Genomic DNA, 26935 nt, shown 5'->3' with positions numbered 1-26935 from the left:
CGATGACGACATGCAGTGAGGTGACCCTATAGATCCTCACATCGCATTTGTGAACGTTTGACTCCAGTTTGGCTTATAGCAGCACGAATACCCTCTGTGAGAATGCTCCTGTCATGGAGAGGTGGTGGAGGCCCTAATAGTTGCTCGATTGCAGGAGAATGATGACAACATGCAGTGAGGACACTCCATAAATCTTCACATAGCCTCTGAAAATGTCTGACTCCTGTATGGCCAAGGGCAGCTCGCTTGCGCTCCATGATCTGGTTCATATCATAGAGATGCAGCCATGAAACTTTAGAAGCATCTGATGCTTTGTCCACCTTCAGCACTTGAGTCCTTCAGGAGCACAGTGTCACTGGTCACAGATGCCGAAGAGATGGGGGCCAGACCCACCTTAAAGGTGCTGAGAGCACACAGAGAGAATGAGAGAACTCTGTGGCGCCTGCCCATTACATTCTGACAGCAATGACCAGTGCCACCGAGGTGCAGGCGTCAGTAATGTTTCCAGTGAGTGTGAGGTCGGACCATCACTTTGGTCTGAAGGTTACACACTGCACAGGGAAGAGGCCCTGGACTGAGACATTTGCCTTTATCTTGTACAGGGACCAAGGTTTCACAGCTGAGTGACAGGAACACTGCTCATCGGAACAAGGAGCCACAGGCAGGGAGACATTCTTCTGAGTTTATTGACAATAGTGAACATTATATACAAGTGATTAACACCCGTGCCCAGGCTGTGCAACTAGTTCTCCTTAACCTTCCTAACTCTGCCACTACATCTTGATGCTCCCCGGACATCCACAGTGGAGGTGGAGGCAGCCTGCTGACTGCGACGCCCTGTCTGTGATGACTCTGGCGGGTGTCCCCTAGAGGGCCGAGACCTGGAGGCCCCCAGCCTGCTTTCAGGGTCCTGCTGTGTGGCAGTGGCACTCACCTCGGCCTGTGGAACTAGAGCTGCTAAGGTCACAGGAAGAGTGGAGTTGGATGAACCAGACACTCTCTGAGTCACCTGGGTGGATGGGCCCAGAGTGTGTACCTGCTGATCCTCCTCCCTGTGGGTGCCCCAGGGCCCCAGGCTGACACCTTGAGGGACAGGGGTAACTGGAGTGAGATCGAGCTGCCCGTCACCCCTCTCATGTACACACTGCTGGAGGCCAACTATGGCATCAGCGATGGAGTTGAGCCCGCGCATCAGTGCAGGAGCGACATCCTGGACCAAGCTCTACACGGCGGCCGCCATCCTACCAGTGTTAACCTTGGTACATTGACATGCCGGCGCTATCACCTCAGCCTGAAAGCAGACGGACTCCTCCATTGTGCCTTGCAATCTGAGGAGTGCAGTGGACATCCCTTCCTGTTGTTCCCGACTTTGCCTTTGCAGCTCCAGCAACTGTGACATGACCGAGTCCAGAGGCTCGTCATCTGACTCGAACTCAGCAAATTTCTGTCCTCCAGCAGTCCTTTGTGTGCCAGAAACCTGGGAAATCCCTACCTCCGCAGACTGTGCAATGTTCTCACCAGATTGTGATCCCGAGGCTACTCTGAAATTAGGTCCCACCGAGGTGTGTGTCTCTGTGCTAGTGGAGGGTGTGGGTGAGTGCTGTGATGGGACTTCAGGGAGGGTGCCTCCAAATCCCTCTTCAGAGGTTTCTTCGGGGCTCGATTGGAGACCCTGGGTCATGGGCTCTGTCGGCTGTTTGGCAGATGTGCCTATGAAAGCAAGGAGAGATAATTAGTGCAAGGTAGTGGCCTGTGAAACAGGACACATCACTCACAGCATGGTTGTCTGATGGATGTTGCACTGCTGGATCCTCACTTGGTAGAGCAGTGCCAACCTTACTGTCAGCACAGGACCGGTCCCGGTCATCGCTGGCCAGCTGGGTAGCTCTGTTTCCAAAGTATGTGAGGACCTTGATTTCAGACCTTCCACCACCGGTCTGCAACCTCTCCCTCGTGTTGTGTGCCAGTTTGTCCTGAGTGCATAGAAATGGATAAAGTGTAAGCAGGATGCCTGCCGGGCCAGATGATAAATGTCCCTGGCCTGTGTGGCTGGTGAGTGGTCCCATGTACAGGATGAGGACAATGACGCTGGGTGTGAGAGAGTGAATGATGATGTCCCTTGAACTGACAGTGAGTGAGGGCCCTCTGGATGTGTGGTGGGTTTGTGAGTGTAAGAGTTGGGAGTGGTGAAAAGAGTGACTTACCCTGGTGGAACAGAGGAGATCATTCATCCTCTTGCGGCACTGGGTGGCTGGCCTCTTTTGAAGGATGTTTGCACTGACCACCACTGCCACTGCCTCCCAAGCCAGATTGGTCACGTTGCTGCCCATCCTGCGACCAGAGCGGTGGGTACAGGACATCCCGGCGGGCCTCCATGACATCCATCAGTTGCTTGAGGGACCCATCATTAAACTGGGGGGCTGCAGTCTTCTTGCCTTGAGGGCCATGTCTCCCAGGCAGCAGTGGTGAGCTGGAAGCAATGAGCGCTAGCCTTTAAACATGGCGTTCGGCATGATGCAACAGTGGGGTGATGGCGGGCGGGCGAATGTGGAGTCCACCCACCTTGGAAACGCCATGTTTCTCAGGAGTGAATAAAAATTGAGGCAGGCTCGGGACAATACGGCGTGAAAACCCGCTATCACAGTTGGCAGGCAGCACACCATTTTACCCGCACTTAGTGCAAATTTGGGAAAATTCCGCCCATAGTAAAAATTCTGTCAAAACATTTTTTTAAATTAATGTTGGTAACCTCATCCCACCCGTGGATGAGGTTTCCTCAAAAATGCAAAGGCCGCGAGGCCAATTCGCCCGGGCAGCGAAAAATAGCTTTTAATTAACTGATTAATGACCTTAATAGGCCTCTTAATTGTCGACGGGCGCGCTGCTAATTCTCACATGCACCCACCGACTGAAATATCACAGGAGTGCGCGACGACATCAGGATGCTTGCCCAATGTCAACATGCGCTATTTTACGCCCGATCTGGTCGGGCATGCACTCACCCGTGGGACGTAAATTTCTGCCCATGATCTCTCACAGTTGTTCAGAGCTGGAAATACAACTTTGGAATAGAAAGTTGCATATCGAGACCTGAAGCCTTAAGAAACAGCATTTGATGCAATGGGCAAGTTGAGGCCAGTACAAAGAATTGTAACAGGAGTTCAGTTTGTGATATGTCCTGATAGGAAACTGTTCCATAAACTACAAACTGTCCAGTTGGGTAATTATTGCATGTGTTGAAACCCTATCGGTCAATGTTTCCAAGTACAGAATACCTTCACAAGAAGGCGCAACTGACAAATTCTGTGAATATGTTAACATTGCTCTGTGAATCATTATGTCATAGTACATGGTTTGGGAAATGTAAATCTAGAATATTGAGGTAGATTTTAACACGAGGCATTTATCGGGCAGGCAACAGGTAGAAATTCCATGCTTTCCTCCTGGCAGTCGGCTCTGTCCATTTCAAGTGCCACGCATTATTACCATATTCACCAAAGTGTAAACACCAAACGGGCATTTCCCTGAGGCATGCTAACTCTAGAATGGAACATTTTTGTGCGACTGAGAGATTATGCCAGCCAACAGACATATATATACCCAGAATGTGGAAACTGATTGTGGGGGAGGGGCTTGGCTGATATTGGCCCACAGTATTCTTGTGGAGCATAAAGGACCTTCCTGATCATATCAAAATAATTCTAAACTAACCTTTTCATGTTTTTTCTCTGTTTCATCACCCAGCTGTCCCTCCAAATTGCATCAGTATCTTAAGGACATAATTTTACAAGTTTTACTCATGGTAGTGAAGCTCTGAGGAGGTCTTGTGGCACAGTGCTAGTGTCCTTACCTCTGGGTCAGAAGCCCCATGTTCAAGTCCCACTTCAGAAATTGTTGACCATGGAAGGTTCATGTATAAACGTGGCCAAACAGATTAATTGTCTGCTTGTAAATCCCTACAATACACCTGATGGCAGGTGGAAAGAATCAGAGAGTTTCCTGGTCAACCATACTGCAGAAGAAAATGGCAAAACACTGCAGTACTTTGCCAGGCATAATCATGGACCAATCCAATGGAAGTCCATGGTTGCCAACACCCTCTTAGGGCATGGTACTTGAAGAAGGAGGAAGAGTGATGCTCCAAACCAGGTCCACCTAGAGGAAGGCTGTGAAATACAGGAATTAAGTGTAACACAGCTATTTTAATGCTGCCTCCCACACCCCATCAACCCTCTCCACCAAGCAGACCAAGTTCAAATCAGCCCTTTTAAGTTAAATTGATCAAATAGGACAGTGGACATAGATTGGGCTAGTAAACGGCAACTTTAGGACTATTATCAGGAAGTTCTTCACACAGTGATCAACGCTTTAAACAGACTTTCAGGCAGACTACTGGATGCAAAAAGACTGAATGCAATTAAGAAAAACTTAAATCTTGCAATTAAATGATGGAAGTTTTACAGATCACATGGACATCTTCATCCTTAATTGTCTTGTGATTCTGTGAAGATGTTCAGATTTCTGGAGTTCGTTCTAGACCAGCAGCGAGCTGTACTGGGGTTTGTCTGCACTTAGACAGGATTCGGAACAGTAGCCTCATAGCATGGTTAACTGCAGCTGGGGGAAGGGTCCAAACTAATTTGAAAAGAGTCAGGAGTAAAACAATTTGAGGAGACATCTTGGAAGTGAAAGTAAGTTTTAGATTTACAAGTAATAAGATGGTTGGAAGCAGTGAAACAGGACACAACAATTAAAAAAAAATCAAAATATGAAAACTTGGAAAATGGAAAATTGTGACAACATCAAGGGAATCCAAACTAAATTGCAGGTGCATTAATGAGTTGTTGAAAATTCAGGGTACACATATGTAATCAGGGACATGCACGCAGCCTGCAATCAGCCTGTTTGTTTCCAATTAACCATGCTTCATGCATTTAGGTTGTGTCACAATGATTTCAATGATCTTTCACAAGGTCATGCAGATAGTTTACAGTGTTGGCTATCACATCCTACCAGGTATGCTGCTCTGCTTTCTTCTGAGGAGGGTGCCTTGAACTGCCAAAAAGGGCACCTGATAAAGCAGCATCTCCATTTCACCAGCCATCACAATTGTTTGGCTGTTGTGTCACAGAGTCCAGGGACTCTGGTTTGGACTATCAAATTTGATTTATCTTCCCTTGGGTTTTGCTTGCAAGTTCTTGCCACCTCCTACATTTAATATTCACAAAGGAATGGTTAGAAACAATTTTCAACCTTTCAAAAGGCTTAATGTATTTTTGGTCCCATATGTGGCAACTTACCTTTAAGTGGCCTCATCCCTTTAAATTTGAGCTGTTAATTAAGCACCACACAATTTTGTGCTGCAACTCTTTCCTCCACCCACTGGTTAGCTTTCAGCTGCAGGCACAAGCTAGATCAGGACCATGCATAAATTATTTAATGTGTCCAATATTAAAATTTAGCACAAGGTTTGACTTTGCTTAAATTTATGACTGTTTCAACCAGTGGCACAACCAGAAAGTTTGCTTATATATCACACAGCCAACTCTAATCATAACTGATTTGTGCCCTGAAATTAAGCTGTGATAAGTATATTTGGGCTAAAATTCCTTGATCCCACTCACTGACATATGGGAATCACTATCTGTTGGTGATCTGTTCTCCTGACTCTACCAAGATCAGGGCAGGTTCATCTAATTCTCATAGATCACACTGGTAGCCAAACTGGGGATATCTTAGCCATCCACAGCTCCAAATAGCCAGTGGGGTAAGGGAAGATAAAGCTGTCACAGTCAACTGAAAAGTTCAGGAGAAGTGAAAATCGTCCCCTTTTATAAGAGGACCAAGTTGACTACTGCTCTTTCCCGCCTTCTAGAATGTCCTATGCCAAGACCCTCTGGCCATCTCTGTGGGCTCCACTTCTGGTGCTCCAAGGATCCATCAAACATCAATATCCTGCTGGTGTACAGGCTGCACAGTGCAAAGCAGATGGGAGCAGCAGTAGATTCAGCAGGTGACACCACTGGGCCAACCAATTTTCTGACATTAGGACTTCAGTGGAGCAGACAGAAATACTGCCAACCTTGCTCCTTGTGGGAGATCCCAAAGAGGCATCACTGGGACACCGAGAGGCTGCAAAGAGATATAGACAGGTTAAGTGAATGGGCAATAAGATGGCACATGTAGTATGAGGAAGTATGAGGTTATTCAATTTGATCATAAAAATATGTGACGCAGGAATAAAGCACACAGAATGCACAAAAGTTCCTGCACAGTGATCTTATATTCCACCAGGATCAAACATACAAGTATATTCATGGAAAAGCTAAACTTGAAGAAATGAATACTTTACAATGGACTACCATTGGTCAGATGATCCAGACACACAAAAGGGAGCCATTGGGAGCTCAACTCATGGTCTCGAGTCCATCATATTAAAGACATATTGTAAATCATATTGTTGAACAGGGCTTTGGTGAGACCACACCTGGAATATTATGTGCCATTTTGGTCTCTGTATTTGTGGAAGGATATAATTGAATTGAAGGCAGTGCAGCAAAGGTTCACTAGATTGGTCCCTGGGATGAAAGGTTACCCTATGATGAGAGGCAGGGTAACTTGCGCTGAAATCCTCTGTAGTTCAGCAGAATGCAAGGTGACCTCAATGAAACATACAAGATTCTGTATGGACTTGGCTGGGTAGACACTGGTCAGAGTCTTCGGGTCGGTGTGCAGGGGCGGGCCCCGCTCACTGCTGCGTAAAATGACACGTGGTGACGTCGGGCGTGCATCCCGACATCACTGCATGTCATTCAGTCCTTCAGTTCGGCGGGCACGCAGCAGAGTCAGCTGTGCGCCCACCGAACTGTCAAAGGCCTATTAAGGCCATTTAAAAACCAATTGAAGTTATTAACTGAGCTGCCCGTCCAACCTTAATGTTGGCGGGCAGGCAAAGAGCCCAGGCAGCCTTCGCATTTATCATGAAACCTCATCTACAGGCGGGATGAGGATTCATGAAAGGTTTATAAATTAAATAATTGTTTTAATTAAAGTTCATTGACATGTCCCAGCTCATGTTACACTGCCACATGAGGGGACATGTCTTAATTTTTTTTCTCTTTATTAAAATTTTTGAAAATCAAACTAATCTCCCTGAGATTACAGCAGCTCTGTGCCTCAGGGGGATTTATGCACTCTTTCACGCGGATGCGTGTGAAAGAGCACAGGCCCCGACTCAGCCTACTCCCCCTGCCCGCACAGAGAGCGTTGAGCGCTTCCGGGCACACGTTACACTGGGCGGGCCTTAATTGGTGGCGCGCAGCCAATCGCAGGCGGCAATCGGTTGCACGCCCGCCCACGCCCGTTCCCATTCAACACCCACAACGGGGGGGGAAATTTCTCCCCACTGAGAAGTTGTTTCCACTGGCTGGGGAATGTAAGACACGGGGACACAATCTCAGGATAAGTGGGCAATCATTTGGGACTGAATCTTTGGAATTCTCTACCCCAGAGGATTGTGAATATATATAAGGCTGGGATAGACAGACTTTTAGTCTCTAGAGAATCAAGGAATGTAGGGAGCAAGCAGGAAAGTAGAGTTAAAGCCTGAGATCAGCCATGATAGTATTGAATGGTGGAGCAGCCTTGATGGGCCATATGGTTTACTCCTGCTCCTATTCCTCTGGTATTCTAGTATTTCTAGGTCCAGCCTGATTTCCTGCCCCAGCTAGTCCACTCCCACTGCTTTTTTACTGGGACTCCACCCAGGACTAAGGAAAACACTTTCATTAAAATAATGGACAAAAGAAGTTGACACAAATTTATTAATGCATTTCTTATGAATAACTCATAACATCACTTCAAGGCATTAATCTTTTTCTGGTCATCTGTTATTGATTTTTTAATCATAGTTTTTTTTCTATTTGCAGTTATTTCTGGTTACGATGCATTGGCAATGCATAACATTCATATTATATAGTAGTATACAGTAAAGTATAACTTTAATCTCTAACACTACCCCACCCTCTGTGATCCGGATCCCATCCCCATGACCCACCGCCTCCCCGTTCCTGCCCATGACCCAGACATTCACTTCATGATCTGGTCAACACTACTCCCTTAGGCTTTGGCGGTATGAAGTAGGCTTCCCACCCAAAAAGCCTGCAGCCTGTCAGGCTGCCGATGGATGGTAACCACTCGTTAAGCAGTCCTGCAGTCAAATTATGCAGCACGTTCAGGAAGTCTGTTCTTCCAGATTGCCTGACTTGAAAACAGCCGCTGTGCATCCCCACATGTCATCAGACTAAATTTCAGGCCCAATTTCAGGGTGGCAACACTCCCATGGACATCATCTGTGTCACTATGCTGGGTTTTGGTTGAGTCATCTGAGTTTTAGAAGTCATGATATTCAAGTAAGGTGCTCCATCCAGTGTTCATTCTTCAATTCTCTACTGCAAACAATTTCCCGCACATGGGTTTCAATTTTAACTAGGGAAGATTCACTGTGTTGTGGTGGGATGGGGGGTGCTAATGATTGGGGGTTCAGGGTGACTGATAAGATTGCATGCTGAAGCCTGAAGAGGTATTAGCTCCCAGGCATTGTTTACATAAGAAAGATTGGACTCCTGCCTGAACTCAGCAGGAATCACTGCCTGGTCATCAGACCGAAAAAAAATAATTTGGGCAGCAAGAGGCTCCTGTTGGGACCTGTGGAAATAGGCCTTGGCAGAAGATAGGTCCATTGAAGGTGCAGCTGGAGACTGAATGCAGTGAGACTGAATGCTTAAATCTGGGAATTTGGTAATTGAGGGAACTTGGTGCAGTGAGAAGTGAGAGAGGAGGTGCTGTTCTGGCCTTTTACTAAAAAGGCATGATCCAAGAGAGGGAGCTAGATACAGCGAGACCCAGGAGTTGAGTCCCAAAGGTTTTAAGTAGATGTTCAGCTAGGTAAGTGATGAGTTTTGAATTCCATGATATAATTACGTATAATCGTTGAGTGACATTCTAAACTTGTAACCAAATTAGTTAAATACAAACAAAATAAAAGTGGCAGGGTAGGTGATGTGTTGCAGTTGCAGCATGTGGGACACCAGTGTGACCCATGGCAAGCACAACTGGAGTAAATATCTGCAGCCTGAGGAACTTTGGCTCCATGTTGATGAGCTGGAGTCCAAACTCTGGGCATTGTGATGCATCAGGGAGGGGAAAAAGTTATCTGGACACATTGTTCCAGGTGCAGTGATACCTCTTAGTCTAGGTACTTCATATTTGGTCCATGGTCATGGATAGGAAAGTCTGACTGTACGAGAGGCAAGTATGGGGACCCAAAAGGTAGCACTGGAGGAGCTTCAGCCCTTGCATGTGTCCAACAGATTCAATGTTCTTGCAGCATTTATGGACGAGAACAGGGACTGCAGGAGGGATATCAAACTGACCACAACACTATGGTGCAGGTGGGCACTCAAGTGGGGGAGCAAAAATGAATGTAGCTGTAGTAGGGGACATTATAGATAGGGGGATGGACACTGTCGACTGCAGCTGTGGGTGTGAGTACCGAAGGCTTTGTTGCCTGCCTGGTGTCTGGGTTAAGGACATCTCCTTCTGGCTTCAGAGAAACTTGGAGTGGGATGGGAAGAATCAAGTAGTCATGGTTCACGTGTGTACCAATGACATAGGCAGGACTAAGAAAGAGGTCCTACTGATGGAATATGAGAAACTAGGAACTAAATTAAGAAGCAGAACCACTGCATTATAACCTAAAATATGAACAAATTGGCATAGAGTAAATAAAATCAGATTTGAACGTGTTGTTCAAAGATTGGTGTGTGAGAAATGGGTTTCAATTCATGGGACACTGGCATCAATACTGGGAAAGAGGGAGCTGTATAGATGGGAAGGCCTTCACCTAAACTCCATTGCAATCAATGTACTGGCAAATAATTTAACTAGGGCTGTAGAGAGGGTGGGGGTGGGGAGTGTTCATGTGAGGGGAAGTTTGAATAGTTAAAGAGAAAGTCAATAGTATAGGGTAATGAAGAGGATTATGAGAACCAAAGTGTGACAGGGACAGAGTACAAACATAAGAATGCACCACTCTTAAGGAAAAAGGACAAAATTATAGGTTCTATATCTGAATGCACACAGCATTCATAACAAGATGGCTGAATTGACAGCACATATATAAATAAATAAGCATAATTCGGTACTATTAGAGAGATGGTTGCAAACAGGCCATAGCTGGGGCCTGAATATTCAAGGGTACTTGACATTTCAGAAGGACAGGAAGAGAGGGAAAGAAGGTGTGATAACTCTGTTAATCAAGGATGAGACCAGTACAGTAATGAGAAATGATCTTGGCTTAGAGGGCCAAAATGTAGAACCTGTTTGGATAGAGATAAAAAATAGAAAAGAAAAGGACTGGGAATGGTTTTTAGGCCCCTCTAACAGTAGCTACACTGTAGGACAAAGTATAAATTGGGAAATCATGTAATCAAACCTTGTAACAAAGGTACTGCAATACTGGTTGGAGATTTTAATCTTCATGTAGATGGGATGAATTAAATTGGCAAATGTAGCCTAAAGGATGAGTTCATTAATTATCCAATATCACTCACAGGGATCAGTGTTCACTGTTGCCACTCTTTTCCTTTTTATATACTTGTAGAGCTTTTATTGTTTGTTTTTATATTCCATGTTAGTTTTCTCTCGTACTCCAATTTCTTCCTCTTTATTATTTTTATTCCTTGCTGGTTTTCCAAATCTTTTGGCCCACTACTAATCTTTGCAGCATTGTACATATTTTATTTCAATTTGATACCATCCTTAACTTACTTATTTAGCCAGGGATGGTACATCCTTCTTGTAGAGTCTTTCTTTCTCAATTCGTGGTGTTAGAGGTGTATATGAACAGGAACAAAAGATCAACTAACAAACAGGAAACAGAGTCAGGATAAATGGGTCATTTTTAAGTTGGCAAACTGCAACTAGTGGAGTGCTACAGAAATAAGTTCTGGGGTCTGAACTATGTATGATCTATATTAATGAATAGGAGGAAGGGATCACCCGAACTGTAGCCAAATTTGCTGATGTTACAAATATGGGTAGGAAAGCAAGTTGTGAGGAGGATACAAAATTGTGCAAAGGGATATAGATAGGTTGTGAGTGGGCACAAATATGGCAGATGGGGTATAATGTGGGAAAATATGAAGTTGTTCACTTTGGCAGAACGAATAGAATAGCAGAATAGCAGAATATTTAAATGGAGACTGCAGAATGCTGCAGTACAGAGTGATCTGGGTGATCTACATGAAACACAAAGATTAGAATGCAGGTACATCAAATAATTAGGAAGGCAAATGGAATGTTAGTCTTAATTGCAAGGGGAATGGAGTACATAAGTCTTGCTTGTGACAACTGTACCAGACATTGGTAAGACCACACCTTGTATACAGTTTGGTCTCCTTACTTAAGGAGAGATATATTTGCATTAGATGTAGTTCAAAGAAGGGTCACTAGGTTGATTCCAGGGATGAAGAGGTTGTCTTATGAAGAAAAGTTGTGCAGGTTGTATATTCATTGTAATTTAGAAGAATGAGAGGTGATCTTATTGAAACAAATAAGATTCTGAGTTACATGGACAGGGTGGTTGCTGAGAGGATGTTTCCCCTTGTGGAGGAATCTAGAACTGGGGGCACAGTTTAAAAGAAAGGGGCACCCATATAAGACAGAGATGAGGAGATATTTCTTCTCTCAAGTGGTCATTAGTCTTTGGACTTCCCTTCCCCAGAGAGAAGTGGAAGCTGGTTCATTGAATATATTCAAAACTGAGTTTAAAAAACTTTTGATCTACACGGAAATCAAGGGTTATGGGGGGACAGGCAGGAAAGTGGAGTTAAGGCCACAATCAAATTAGCCAAGGTCTTACTGAATGGTGGAGCAAGATCGATGGGGAAAACAGCCTGGTCGAGCTCCTATTTCTCATGATCTTAGCAGTGGAGACTGTGAGCCTCCAAAGTTTCAGAAAGATGTTGAGAACGTCAAGTTGTAAACTGTTTTAAACTAGCCATTTATTTCCAAGATAAAAGAATGTTGGGCTCTTAAATATAGCTAATTGCCATTTCTACCTACATACAAGGCTCATGTGATTCATATTACCATGGGGAAGGATGCAGAGGAAGCCATCATAAAGATCAGACTTTCCTAGAACATCACTGAACATCACAGACAGTGTTTGGGAGTTTGCCTGGCTAATGGAGCAGTTAGAGGCCAAAAATGTCTCTATGGTTCACTATGTATGAATGCAAGTGGAAGCTCAAGCTTAGATTGAAAAGACAAAATTCATGGGGAGTAAAATGAGGTTGGAAGAGTCGCCTATCTTGGGCTAGAGGGAGAGTCTCTGGAAAAAGAAAGTGTAACAATCCCAGCTGATGTTAATACTGGATGAGTCAGGTCTCAGAGTGAACCGTGGCTTGATAGATCCTAACTTTCATTTTATTTTGAAACCGTGGAGGAAATTTACTGAACAAGTTCACAGGAGTCTGCTGATGAACTTCTAACACAAAGATTAAAACATTTATGGAACAAGAAAAATGAACTATATTACACCAGACAAAAAGGTTGGAAAGATCTCAATACAAACAAGAAAATGATTCAAATATTCACTATTCCTTCACCCCAGCTATATCTTTACAGACACGTTCATATTCGGAAATATAAAACAGTTTACAACATTTATCTTATACTCTAATATTCAGGGTAAGTATGTGGTATATGTGAACCAACTAGCCAACTGTGGTCAGACATACCACACTCTAAAGTAAATGACAGATGTGACCAAAGCAGGTTCCATGGATTTCTCAACAACCCACCCAGACGTTTGTCACACTGTGAGACAATTAATCTCACTGAAACGTTGTCTTTTTCACGAGGATTTCCAATCTCCACATTTAAAGAACTCACCTTGGAATTATCTTCAAACATTGCTCCCACTCAGGCAGCTTCAACACTGATCCACCTTCAGGGTTTCAATTTCACTTTGAGATTCTTTACTTCTGGGTCTCTGCGTACACTCAATCTTCACCTCACAAGCACACTTTCAGATTTTCAGCTATGCCAAGCAGAACAGCACTGCTCCAAAAGGGTACCTTTGCCACGGCACAGAGTCACCAACCTTTCTCTGCCTTCTCAGATCTTCTGGACTTCTTTTGAGCCCACTTTGCTTCAAGTCTGCTTTAACTTGAAGCCTTTTTCTATGCTCCTGTCATTTATCTTGACTCAGTGGGATCTATCTCTGATTCCTGTCTTTTTCCCTGTCTGGGGCCTGCATCTGGGACCTCTTTTTGCCTCACTCCCTAGTTTTGGATCTTCTTCTTGGTTTGGGACATTCATCCTGTCCCTCTCCCCATATCCTGCTCCTTGGGGCGCCTGCTTTCTAATGGCGCTCCAGTTCCAGGTGTCATGGTCTGCTTTTTCATGCCATTTCATTTTTTCTCTTCGTTTTCTTCTGCGCATGTGTGTACGGCCAGTTCCAGGCCTAAAGAACATTAAAAAGGTTAACTGTGCATGTGTTGCCCTTTCTCAGCCAGTGCATGCATAGAAGACCCGACGATCATAAAAAACCTGAACTGCGCATTGCCGACCATTTCCTGTCTGGTGCATGCACAGTAGGCATGAGGCCTGTTGGGAACTGTAGTTCCTGAACTGTGACTGCTGATTTAGATAAGTATTTGGAGTCTCATCACAAAAGCCTCAGGTAAAAGACTGTTATATGATTGCAAGTTACCAGGATGAGAAGAGAAAATATGAGGAACAAACCCTTGGGAGCAAACAATCATTTTGGAATGATTCTGGCAAAATTGAATGTCTATGTAAAGGCAAGTGTAAAGTATACCTGTGAAGTGTGTGTTTTTTATTTGTTTGGGCTAAGAATAACAACGGAGGTGTTTCTTTCTGTAGCTTAAAGCATAAGTTTCGCACAAATATAGTGTTTAGTTATTAGTGTGTTGGTCATTTGTTAAAGTTAAGGTTTTAAAATGAGAAATCATGTTGTGTCATCCATCTTAGCTATTAACTGGAAATTCACATTTCTTTTTAAATGTTAGCAGCCTCTACAAGGATCATAACATGAATGATGTGTGAAGTGGGGAAGAGAATATATTGAAAAGAATGACATTACTACTGTGGAAGTGTGAAAACTATCAGACTGAAATTACAGTAAAATATTAATTGAGTGGCAACACAATCTTTTTCTCCTACTAATGAGACAATTTCCTTTGTTTTGTTTAATTTTTTTTTCATGGGCCTTATTACATCCCATATATTTCTTGACTCAAATCTATTTTAAGACATTTAACTTATTCCTTGAATTCAATTAACCACATAAAGGGTTGATGCATCAGATAAGAGTTCATGGTGTTGGGGCTGATATATTAACATGGATTGAGGATTGGATGAACAGGAAATAGAGAGTCGGGATAAATGGGTCATTTTCAGGTTGGCAAACTATGTAGTGCCACAGGGATCAGTGCTGGGGCCTCAACTAATTACAATCCATATTAACGTCTTTAATGAAAAGACAGACTGAATTGTAGCCAAATTTGCTGATGATGCAAAGAAAGGTAGGAAAGCAAGTTGTGGGGAGGATACAAAGAGTTTGCAAAGGCATACGGATAGATTATGTGTGTTGGCAAAAATTTGGCAGATGCAGTATAATGTGGGAAAATGTGAGGTTGTGCACTTTGACAGGAAGAATATAAAAGCACATTATTATTTAAGTGGAGGGAGAGTGCAGAATTCTGCAGTACACAGTGATATGGATAAACTTGTACTGAGAGCCCAGACATCCATTAGGGTACTAAAACACCTGAGCCCCTGAGAAAACATTGCTTGATTGACAGCTCTGGCTCTCTGATCTCTTCTGTCAATTTCACAATGTTCATTTATAGAAGATAGAGTTTTCAAGCACTTGCAGTTTCAGGTATTGAAACTTTAAAAGAATCTGGATGATTGAAACTTTGAGCTGTAGTAAAATGGAGTTTATTTTAGCATTTGGAGCATTTTTTTACATATCCTACTCACTATAGGGTTCTATATGGTGTATAGTGGGTGAATGGCCATGAAGTGCCTTAGCTTGGTATGAGAGGGGATATGGCGTGGTGGGGGGTATGCCTTGGTTTGGGGCGCATTAGCAACCATAGCGGGTAAGGGGCATACCTTGGCATCAGAGGCCATTGTGGGTGCATGGGGGGAATGGGGTGGCATGGATGGGGCATGGGTGTGTGTGGGTGGTGAGGGATTGTGGGGGATGAGGGATGTAGGGCCTGTTTTTATTTTAACTGGGATAAAGTCCCACAGCTCCAAGGCGGGTCTTTTAAACAGCCTGCCTCCACACTTGGCTGCTCTTGAGGCTGCCTCTGCACTTTTTGCCAGGCCAGCTGGCCTGACTCCAGCCCGCACACACGCCCTACTCCCCCACGATGAAAGTCCTGTCCTCATGGGCACTTTCTCCTGAGACGTGGGGGTCCAAGCCAGGAATTTTCCCAACTCCTGCTACCTGCCTCAAGGATGAAAATCAAGGCCTATGACTCTAAGTGCCAAGTGATTCATTTTGGTAGGAAAAATCAAAGGGAGGCAATAGAAACTGAATTGTACAAATTTAAAAGGGTGCAGGAACAGAGAGACCTGCCGTGTAAATATGCAAATCTTTGAAGGTGGCAAGACAAGTTGAGAAGGTTGTTAAAAAGCACATGGGATCCTTGGCTTTATAAGGCATAGAGATAATAGAATACAAAAGCAAAGAAGTTACGCTAAATCTTTATAAATTACTGGCTTGGCCCTAGCTAGAGCATTGTGTCCAATTCTAGGCAACATGCTTTAGGGAGGATTTCAAGGTCTTAGACAAGACGCAGAGGAGATATACTAGAATTGTACCAAGGATAAAAGACTTCAGTTACGTGGAGAGACCTGAGAAACTGGCATTTTTTCTCCTTAGAGCAGAGAAGGTTATGGGAAGATTTAATAGAAATTTTCAAAATCATGAAAGGTTTTGATAGAATAAATAAGGAGGAACATTTTTCTGTGGCAGACGGACCAGCAGCCAGAGAACTTGGATTTAAAGTAATTGGTAAAAGAACCATAGAACAGAAGAAAAGAATAGCCAGAGACAAGATGAGTTTTTTTAAGGCTGCATGCTGTTATGATCTGAAATGTACCACATGAAGGAAAGGTGATTGAATAATAACTTTCAAAAGAGAATTGGACAAATACTTTTCAGGACTATGAGGGCAGCGTAGGAGAGCAGGACTAATTGGTCAGCTCTATCAAAAAGTAAGCACAGGTACAAAGGGCTGAACGGCCTCTTCCTATGCTGTATCATTCTATGATTCTAAGTTTTTTGTATTCAAAATAATCTGGAACATTTCAGTTGTTAATTGTAATTGAAAAAATTGTCTGTACTTATTGCTGGAAACAGGATTTGGTGGAAATGGTGGCATAATGGCTATGTTACTGGAGTGGTAATCGAGAAGTCTGGACATATGATTCTGATGAAATGAATTCTAATCCCACCACAATAGCTGGAAAACCTAAACTCAGTTAATTAAATAAATGTGGAATAACAATCTGGTATCAGTCATGGTGACCAAGAAACATGTTGTAAAAACCATATGATTCACTAAGGTCCTTTAGGGAGGAAATCTGTCATCCTTGGACAGTCTGGGCTATTGTGACACCAGACTCCAAGCAATGAGGTTGTTTCTTAACAGCGCTCTGAAATAGCCAAGCAAACCACTCATTTGTTAAGAAGATGGTTCACCACTACCTTCTCAAGGACAATTACAGAATGGCAATAAATGCTGACCTTGCCAGTAACACCTACATTGCATGAATGAAATTATTAAAAACTTGATTTTATGTATGCAGCTACACTGATCACATTATTTCTGCTAATATCAAAACACAAACGGGCTGACAAATGGTGATGAGCATTGCAATTAGGATATTGAATGAGAGATTATATGGGACAATTAGTACCAGGCACACGAAAGGCTCATAATTCCAGAGATTTAATCACAGCTAACTATTTTAATGTTCTCTTGGTAGGGTCTCCAAATCATCAGAAATAAAACCTACCATGTCCAATTCCACCTCATCTATCTTTTAATTGCAGTATTTGTACCTCAGTATACAATATTTCAGAAAGAGCCATTAAAATGTTACAAATCATCATCAGGCATACTGCTGGCATATCCTGCAACAGTCATCTATTATGAAAAGTGTACACTGTTGTAAACATACTTAGAAGAAGGAAAAATAAGTCCATTCAACTTTACATCATTCCATCTGTAAACTTTAAACTTTGCAATATAAGAAGATTAACTTAAGTGATTGTCGTAGCATGAAAAGTGTTTCAGAAGTGATTCTGGCATTTATTATCCATGCCATTTCCACACAGAGGTACTTGTTGGAGTGAGAAATAGTTCAGCTGAATTGCTAAAAGCATTGCTCAATACTAATTGAACTTCTTTGCATTCAGTGGTAGCGTAGTCGTGTGTGGAATCAGTAACCACAGATTCAATTCAAGGAATAAGTTAATTAGTTTAAAATAAGATTTAAAAGTGAAGGAATGGATGAGATGTAATAAGGCCCATGAAGAAAAGTAAACAGAATGAATGAAATGTGAAATTGTTTTAAGTGTGGGGAAATAAAAGATCCAATGTTGCCAACCAAATAATATTTTACTATAATGTCAGTCTGTTAGTTTTCACATTTCCACAGTGGTAATGTCTTTTTTTTAACACATTCACTTGCCCACTTCATCATCATTTGTGTTATGATTCCTGTAGAAGCTGATAATATTGAAAAAGAAATTCAAGCTCTCAGTTAATAGCTGGAAAGGATAACATGACAAGGGGCGGAATTTTCCCAGAATTGCACTAAGTGCGGTAGCGGGCGGGTAAAATGGAGTTCTACCCACCGACGAAAACGGCGGGTCTTCACGCTGTATTGGCCTCATTATTTATTAATTCCTGGGAAACACACAGTTTCCATGGCAGGCGGGCTATCATTCGCCCACTCACCATCACCCCGTTGTTGCATCACGCAGGCCACCATCTTTAAAAGGCAGCTGCCAGCAAAGCGCTCATCACTACCAACTCACCGCCACTGTCCGGGAGATATGGCCAGCAAAGGCAAAAAGACTGTAGCCCCCAGCTTCAACAACAGGTCCCTCAAGCGACTGCTGGATGCCATGGAGGCCACTGGGGTGTGCTCTGCCCCCGCTCTGGCTGCAGGATGGGCAGCAATGTCACCAACCTGGCTTGGGAGGCGGTGGCAGCGGTGGTCTGCGCTAATGCCCTGCAGAGGAGGACAGCCCCCCCAGCACCACAAAAGTATGAATGATCTCCTCTGTTCACCAGGGTAAGTCACTCTTTTCATCACTCTCAACTCAAACGCTCACAAACCCATCACACACCCACAAGGCCCTCACTCACTGCCAGTGCAAGGGACATCACCATTCACCCTTTCACACATACCATCATTGTCCTTATCCCCTCCATGAGACCACTTACTACCCACACAGGCCAAGCATAATTATCATCTGGCTCAGCAGGCGTCCTGATACACTCTCCCCATCTCTATCCATGCTGGATAAACTGGCTCACAACAGGAGGGAAGGGTTGCAGGCAGGTGGAGGGATGCCAGAGATCAAAGTTCTGACAGAATTCAAAAACAGAGCCACCCAGCTGGCTGGAGATGGCTGGGACCGGTCCTGTGCTGATGGTGAGGTCGGCGCTGCTCTACCAAGTGAGGGTCCAGTAGCGCAACATCCATCAGATAACCATGCATTGAGTGATGTGTCCTCTTTCACAGGTAAATGCCATGCACTAATTATCTCCCCTTGCTTTCACAGACACATTTGCCAAACAGCTGAGAGTCCATGAACCAGGGCCTCCAATCAAGGCCTGAAGTCCCGTCACAGCGTTCACCTACATCCTCCACCAGCGCAGAGACACACACCTCTGTGGGACCTAGCTTTACAGTAGCCTTGGGACCACAATCTGGTGAGCACATCGCACTTTCTAATCCACAGCAGGTGGGAGCAGGGACTTCCCAGGTCCCCAGCACTCGAGGACTGATGGAGGCCAGAACGTTGCTGAGTCCGAGTCAGATGGCTCGGTCATGTCACAGTTGCTGGAGCTGCAAAGGAAAGCTAGGGAGGGATGTCCGCTGCACTCCTCAGAATGCAAGGCATAATGGAGGAGTCAGTCCGTCTTCAGGCTGAGGTGATAGCACCGGTATTGCAATGCACCAAGGTCAGCAATGGTAGGATGGCGGCCGCCATGGAGACCTTGGTCCAGGGTGTCACTCTTGCACTGCTGCGCGGGCTTAACTCCATCGCTGATGCCATAGTTGGCCTCCAAAAGTGTGTACGGGAGACGGGTGCTGGGCAGCTCGATCTCACTCCAGCCAACCCTTCCCGTCACGGAGTCAGCCAGGGGCCCTCGGTCACCCATAGGGAGGAGGAGCAGCAGGTGCACACTCCAAGGCCATCCACCCAGGTGATTCTGGGAGTGACCGGCCCATCTGACTCCCCTCTTCCTGTAACCTCTGCAGATCCAGCTTCACAGGCTTGAGGAGGGTGCCACTGCCACATAGCAGGACCCCGAAGGCAGGGCGGGGCTCTCCAAGTCTCAGCCCTACAGAGGACAACTGCCAGAGTCATCACAGACAGGGCGTCACATCAGCAGGCTGCCTCCACCTCCGCTGTGGATGTCCAGGGAGCACCAAGACATAGCGGCAGGGTTAGGACAGTTAGGTAAAAGTAGTGGCACAGCCTGCCCATGCGTGTTAATCACTTGTACATAATGTTCGCTATTGTAAATAAACTCAGAAGAATGTCTCCCTGCCTGTGGCCCCTTGTTCCGATGAGCAGTGTTCATGTCACTTAGATGTGAAACCTTTCTGCACAAGATAAAGGCAGGTGTCTCAGTCCAGGGCCTCTTCCCTGTGCTTTGTGCAACCTTCAGACCACAGTGATGGTCCAGCCTCACACTCCCTGGAAACATTACTGATGCCTGCACCTCGACAGTGCTGGTCATTGCTGCCAGAATGTGGTGGGCAGGCACCACAGAGTTCTTTCATTCTTTCTGTGTGCTCTCGGCACCTTTAAGATGGGGCTGGCCCCCATCACACCATCATCTGCGACCAGTGATGCTGCGCATCAGTTCCTGAAGGGCTGAGGTGCTGAAGGCAGACACAGCATCAGATATGTCTAAAGCTTCATGGCTGCGTCTCTGAGATGGCCCTGCTCATGGAGCACAAGCGAGCTACTCTCGGCCAGACAGGAGTCAAGCATTCTCAGAGGCTATGTGAAGATCTATGGAGTGTCCTCACTGCATGTGGTCATCATTCTCCTGCGATCGAGTGACTATTAGGGCCTCCACTGCATCTCCAAGGCAGGACCATTCTCACAGAGAGTATTCATGCTGCCATAAGGAAGGCTGGAGTCAAACATTCACAACTGCAATGTGAGAATCTACGGGGACATCTCACTGCATGTCATCATCATCCTCCACAAATCTGGCAGCTACGAGGGCCTTCCCAATGCGCCTGTCTAGCCAGTGCGAGAGCCTCATCCCTGCCATTGGCACCACCGAGGACCCACTCACCCTCATCCCCATCGGCGTCATCCTCATAGGAGGATCACCCCGTTGCAGCGCCAGGTTGTAAAGGGCGCAGCAGACGACGATGATGCGTGACACCCTCTGTGGACTGTATTGCAGGGCTCCACCAGACCGATTCAGGCACCAGAACCGCATCTTCAGCATCCCAATGGTCCTCTCCACCAAGCTGTGAGTGCAGCATGAGCCTCATTATACCGTCGCTCTGCTGCAGTCTGAGGCCGACACACGGGTGTCATCAGCCACGGCCACCGCAGGTAGCTCTTGTCCCCAAGGAGCCATCCCTACAGCCTCTGTGGACCCTGGAAGTCTGCAGGGAAGTGACTCAGGATGTAGGCGTCGTGCACACTCCCTGGAAACCTTGCACACACCTACAGGATGAATTTCTGGTGGTCGCACAGCAGCTGCACGTTCAGTGAGTGGAAGCCCTTGCGGTTGATGAAGTCCACCGAGTATAGCAACGGAGGCCTGAGCCCCACATGAGTGCAGTCAATCACATCCTGCACCTGTGGGAATCCTGAGGTTCAGGGTAAATCCAATGGTCCTTGCATCCTGGCTGTCCCGGTCCCAGGCGAAATGCACAAAGTTGTGTGCCATGGAGAAGATGGCATCCGTGACCTCATGGATGCATTTGTGGATGGTGGATTGTGAAATCCCACAGGGGTCACCTGTGGAGCCCTGAAAGGAGCCACTGGTGTAGAAATTGAGCACCGCGGTCACTTTCACAGCAGCTGGCAGTGGATACCCTCCATGTCCCCTTGGCGCCAAGTCCTGCAGTAAGTGGCAGATGTGAGCCACCAGGTCCCTAGACATGCGCAGTCATCAGCGACACTGGTTCTCAGTCATCTGCAGGAATGACAGGCGGCGTCTATAGGCCCTTGGTGTCACTAGGCGCCAACCAGCCACGGCTCGCTGTCACTCCTGGGCAGTGTGTGCGGGAGCCCCTGCTGCCCCTTCTTCGTGAGGTTGCTGCTCCTGCCTTTACGCAGCCAGGAACCCCAGTCGCTCTCTCCTCCATCTTCTACAGTCTCTGTAGGCCATCGGGCATACAGCTAGGCCACCAGGATCCATGATCCTCACGTAGTCCTCCTGCAACATGAAAGAGAGAGAGAGACGTGGTTATCATGGCCGTGCTTAGCACCTTTCCTGGCCCTGTGTGACGGCCCCTTAATGCTTCCTGGAGAGTGCTGGTCACCCCTCGGATGGCCAGAGATGAGTGCGCTGCATGGCTGCCCTGTCAACCTGCGACATGGGTGCACTGGTCCAAACCAGGATGCTGAGATTGCAAGGGGCTGTGAGCCTTCAGCAGTGACTGTTAAACGGCCAGCGTTGGTGAGGAGATTGTACAATGTGTGCAGCCCAACTGCTCCACGGTCCCAATTAAGTGGTGGCGGACTCGAAGTCTGTGCTGTGGGATGGGAGGGCACGGGGGTTGACGGGGGGAGGTGGGGGCGTGTTGGGGGGGGCGGCGGTGTGTGGGGGGGGTGGGGGGGTGGATGTGGGGGGTGGGTGGATAGGTAAGGTATGGAGCACTTGGCAGCCCTTTGGTGCCTCTGTGTTGCTTGCATGGGCGGACAGGCTAGAAGTCCGACCCCAATCGTATCACTGTGGCTGCGCCTGATCTGTCTCAGCTGCAGAGGCATGGTCAGTTTATACAGGTGTCCCTAATGTGTGGCCACTTCCCTCGCTTACCCTGCCCCCACTTTGATTGCCTGTGCGCGGGATGGAGTGCCAGGGCAGCACTTGACAACCCCCGTTCCACAGCAGTCACCTCCAAAGCTGGCCAGCATTTGCCCATGGACACCACCTCCCCCCAACCCTTAGAGTGTCGCCTCGGGGGCCAGGCATCAGTTGCCCCCGCCACCCCCCCAGCACCCCTGAGGCCTGTAAACAACAGGTGAGCCATGGAGAACGCTATTGCTCCCTCACCTCAGTTCCCCCAAAGTGAAGGCCGCCAAGTGCACATTGCCTGCGTGCTGTTGTGAAACACGTCGACGTGCCTTCCCACCAACGTGGACAGACGATATGGTGCGGTCCCAAAAGCCTGGCGGGATGGTCTTTTAATTATATGCTGATGTATTACAATTAGCTCCTCGCCGGCCAATGGTGGCAAACGCAGCCCGCCATCGGTGGGCTGAGTGGCCAATCACGACCTGCCTTCACGCCATCGTGAAGCAGGACGTGCCATATTTTCCATGCAAGCCACATATCACACCCACCGCCAGTGGGCTCGGAAAATTCCACCCAAGGTTTCTAGCTTTAAAACTTTTACTGTAACAAATGATCAAATCACTGTTGCCTAAACACTATATTTGTAGGCAAATTATGCTTTAAACTACAGAAAGGGATACCTTCCTTCTTATTCTTAGACCAACTGAAAAAAACCCACATCACAGGTATAATTTATGCTGATGTTTACATAGCATTTTCCCAGCATCAATCAAAAGCGGTCCTTTGCTCCTGAGGGTTTATTCCCATTATTTTCTTTCCTCATCCTGGTAACTTGCTATCATATTTTGCAGTGAGGTTCTCTTTTCCCAGAGACTCTCCCTCTAGCCCAAGAGACGTAACTCTTCCAACCTCACTTTAACTCCCCATGGATTTCATCTTTTCAATCCGAGAATAACCTTCCATATGCATTCTCGTAGGCTTTTACAGCCTCTAATCTCTCTCTCTCTCTCTCTCCCCCCATTAGGCCCATCAAGCCTGCTACCCAGTTCAACAAGATCATGGCTGATTGTTGCCTTAACTCAATTTTCCTGTCTGCCCCCTGTAACTTTGGATTCCCTTGTAGATCAAATATCTATCTAACTCAGCCTTGAATATATTCAATGACCTAGCCTCTACTGCTTTCTAGGGAATAGAATTCCAAAGACTAATGATCCCCTGAGAGTCAAAATTCCTCCTCATCTCTGTCTCATATGGGAGAACCCTTATTTTTAAACTGTACCACTTAGTTCTATAGATTCCCTCATGAGGGGAAACATCCTCTCAGCATCTAGCCTGTCCAGCCCCCTCAAAATCTTATATGCTTCAATAAGATCCCCTCTCATTCTTCTAAACTCCAATGAGTATAGGCCCACTCAACCTTTCTTCATAAGACAAACCCTTTATCCCTGAAATCAGTTGAATGAACCCCCTCTGAACTGTTTCCAAAGCAAGTATGTCCTTCCTTAAATTAGGAGACCAAAATAGGTGCAGTCTCACCAGTGCCATCTACAGTTGTAGCAATACTTCCTTACTTTATACTCTATGCCCCTTGTAATGAAGATCAAAGTTCCATTTGTCTTTCTAATTATTTGCTGTATCTTCATGTTAACTTTTTATGATTCAAGTACAAGGACATCTAGATCCCTCTGTACTATGGCATTCTGTAGTCTCACTCCCTTTATATATTCTGCTTTTATATCCTTCCTGCCAAAGCGGACAACCTCACATTTTCCCACGTTATACTCCATCTGCCAATTTTTTTCGCCTTCACTTAACCTTACCAAGGGGACTCTTGGTACCCTCCTCACAACTTGTTTTCCTACCTATCTATGTATCATCAGCAATTTGGTTACAATACAGTTGGTCCCTTCATCCAAGTCATTAATAAAGACCGTAAACAGCTGAGGGCCCAACATTATTCACTGTGTGGCACTCCACCAGTTACAGTTCACCAACCTGAAAATGATCCATTTATCCTGACTCTTTGTTTCCTGTTCGTTAGTCAATCCTGTACCCATGCTAATATATCACCCCGAACATCATGTGCTCTTATCCTGTGCATTAACCGTTTATATGGCACCTGACTGAAGGCCTTTTGGAAATCCAAATACAATGGGCAGAATTTTGCCAATGGCGTGCAGGGACAGGCCTGACACGCCAACGCGTAAAATGATGCACGATGACATTGGGCGTGCGTCACAATGTCATTGTATGTCATCTTGATATTTCGTTCAGTGGGCATGCACCGGAAGCGGCTACACACCTGCCGAAATGTCAACGGCCTATTAAGGCCATTAAAAAAGTAATTAATTAAGTAATTGTTAAGAGTGCTGTCCGTCCAACCTTAAGGTTGGTGGGCAGGCAAAGAACCCAAGCGGCCTTCACGTTTTTCAGGAAACCTCATCCATGGGTGGGATGAGGTTTCCTGAAGCTTTTATAAATTAAATGATTAAATTTTCCAAACTTCACAAACATGTACCAGCTCATATGACAATGTCACATGAGCGGGCATGTTTAAATAAATTTTTATTTCATTTATCAAAAAGTTTTATAATGCATTCAATCTACCTGAAGCAACTCCGTGCTTCAGGGAGATTGCTGTGCTCTTTCGCGCACATGCGCAAAAGAGCGCAGGCCCCAACTCTCCCTCCTCCCCCCGCCCACACAGGTAGCACTGAGCACCACTGGCCGCGCATTACGCTGGGTGGGCCGTAATTGGCCCGCCTGCGTAAAATGGTAGCACGCAGCCGATCGTGGGCCCCTGCCCACTCCCGCCAAGCCCCGCCACTATAGGAAAAATTCTCCCCAATACATCTGCTTAGTCTCTCTTTATTCACCCTGCTTATTGCATCCTCAAAGAATTCTAATAAACTAGCGAAGAGTGCAGGAGGGTATACCAGGAGCAGCACCAGGCATACCTAAAAATGAGATGTCAGCCTGGTGAAGCTATAACTCAGGACTACTTGCATGTCAAGCAATATAAGCAGCAAGTGATAGACAGAGCTAAGTGGTCCCACAACCAACGGATCAGATCAAAGCTCTGCAGTCCTGCCACATCCAGTCATGAATGGTGGTGGACAATTAAACAACTCACTGAAGAAGGAGGCTCCATAGATATCCCCATCCTCAATGATGGAGGAGCCCAGCATAGGAGTGCAAAAGATAAGGCTGAAGCATTCGCAACAATCTTCAGCCAGAAATGTCGAGTGGATGATCCATCTCGGCCTCCTCCGGAGTCCCCAGCATCACAGATGCCAGTTTTCAGCCAATTCGATTCACTCCGCATGATATCAAGAAACGGCTGAAGGCACAGGATGCTGCAAAGGCTATTGGCCCTGGCAACATTCCGGCAATAATACTGAAGACTTGTGCTCCAGAACTTGCAGCACCCCTAGCCAAGCTGTTCCAGTACAGCTACAACACTGGAATCTACCCAGTCATGTGGAAAATTGACCAGGTCCTGTACATAAAAAGCAGGACAAATACATACCAGCCAATTACCGCCCCATCAGTCTACTCTCCATCATCACTAAAGTAATGGAAGGGGTCATCATCACTGCTATCAAGCGGCACTTGCTTAGCAATAACCTGCTCACGGATGTCCAGTTTGGGTTCCACCAGGGCCACTCAGCCCCTGACCTCGTTACAGCCTGGTTCAAACACGGACAAAAGAGCTGAACTCCCGAGGTGAGGTGGGACTGACTGCCCTTGACATCAAAGCAGCATTTGACCGAGTGTGGCATCAAGGAGCCCTGGAAAAACTGGAGTCAATGGGAATCAGGTTGGATTGGTTGGAGTCATACCGAGGAAGATGGTTGTTGTTGTTGGAGGCCAGTCATCTCAGCTCCAGGGCATCACTGCAGGTGTTCCTCAGGGTAGTGTCCTAGGCCCAACCACCATCAGCTGCTTCATCAATGACCTTCCTTCCATCATAAGGTCAGAAGTGGGGATGTTTGCTGATGATTGCACAATGTTCAGCACCATTCATGACCCCTCAGATACTGAAGCAGTCCATGTCTAAATGCAGCAAGACCTGGACAATATCCAGGCTTGGGTTGACAAGTGGCAAGTAACATTCATGCCACACAAGTGTCAGGCAATGATCATCTCCAACAAGAAAGAATCCAACCATCGCCGCTTTATGTTCAATGGCATTACCATCACTGAATCCCCCACTATCAACATCCTGGGGTTACCATTGACCAGAAACTGAACTGAACTAGCCATATAAATACTGTGGCTACAAGAGCAGGTCAGAGGCTAAGAATCGTGCGATGAGTAACTCACCTCCTGACTCCCCAAAGCCTGTCCACCATGTACAAGGCACAAGTCAGGAGTGTGATGGAATACTCCCCATTTGCCTGGATGAGTGCAGCTCCCACAACACTCAAGAAGCTGGACACCATCCAGGACAAAGCAGTCCACTTGATTGGCACCACATCCACAAACATTCACTCCCTCCACCACCGATGCACAGTGGCAGTAGTGTGTACTATCTACAAGATGCACTGCAGAAATTCACCAAGGATCCTTAGACAGCACTTTCC

The sequence above is a fragment of the Cetorhinus maximus genome, chromosome 2, assembly GCF_964194155.1.
Source record: "Cetorhinus maximus chromosome 2, sCetMax3.hap1.1, whole genome shotgun sequence".
In the NCBI taxonomy this organism is placed as follows: Eukaryota; Metazoa; Chordata; class Chondrichthyes; order Lamniformes; family Cetorhinidae; genus Cetorhinus; species Cetorhinus maximus.
Note: the sequence above shows the minus strand (reverse complement) of the source record.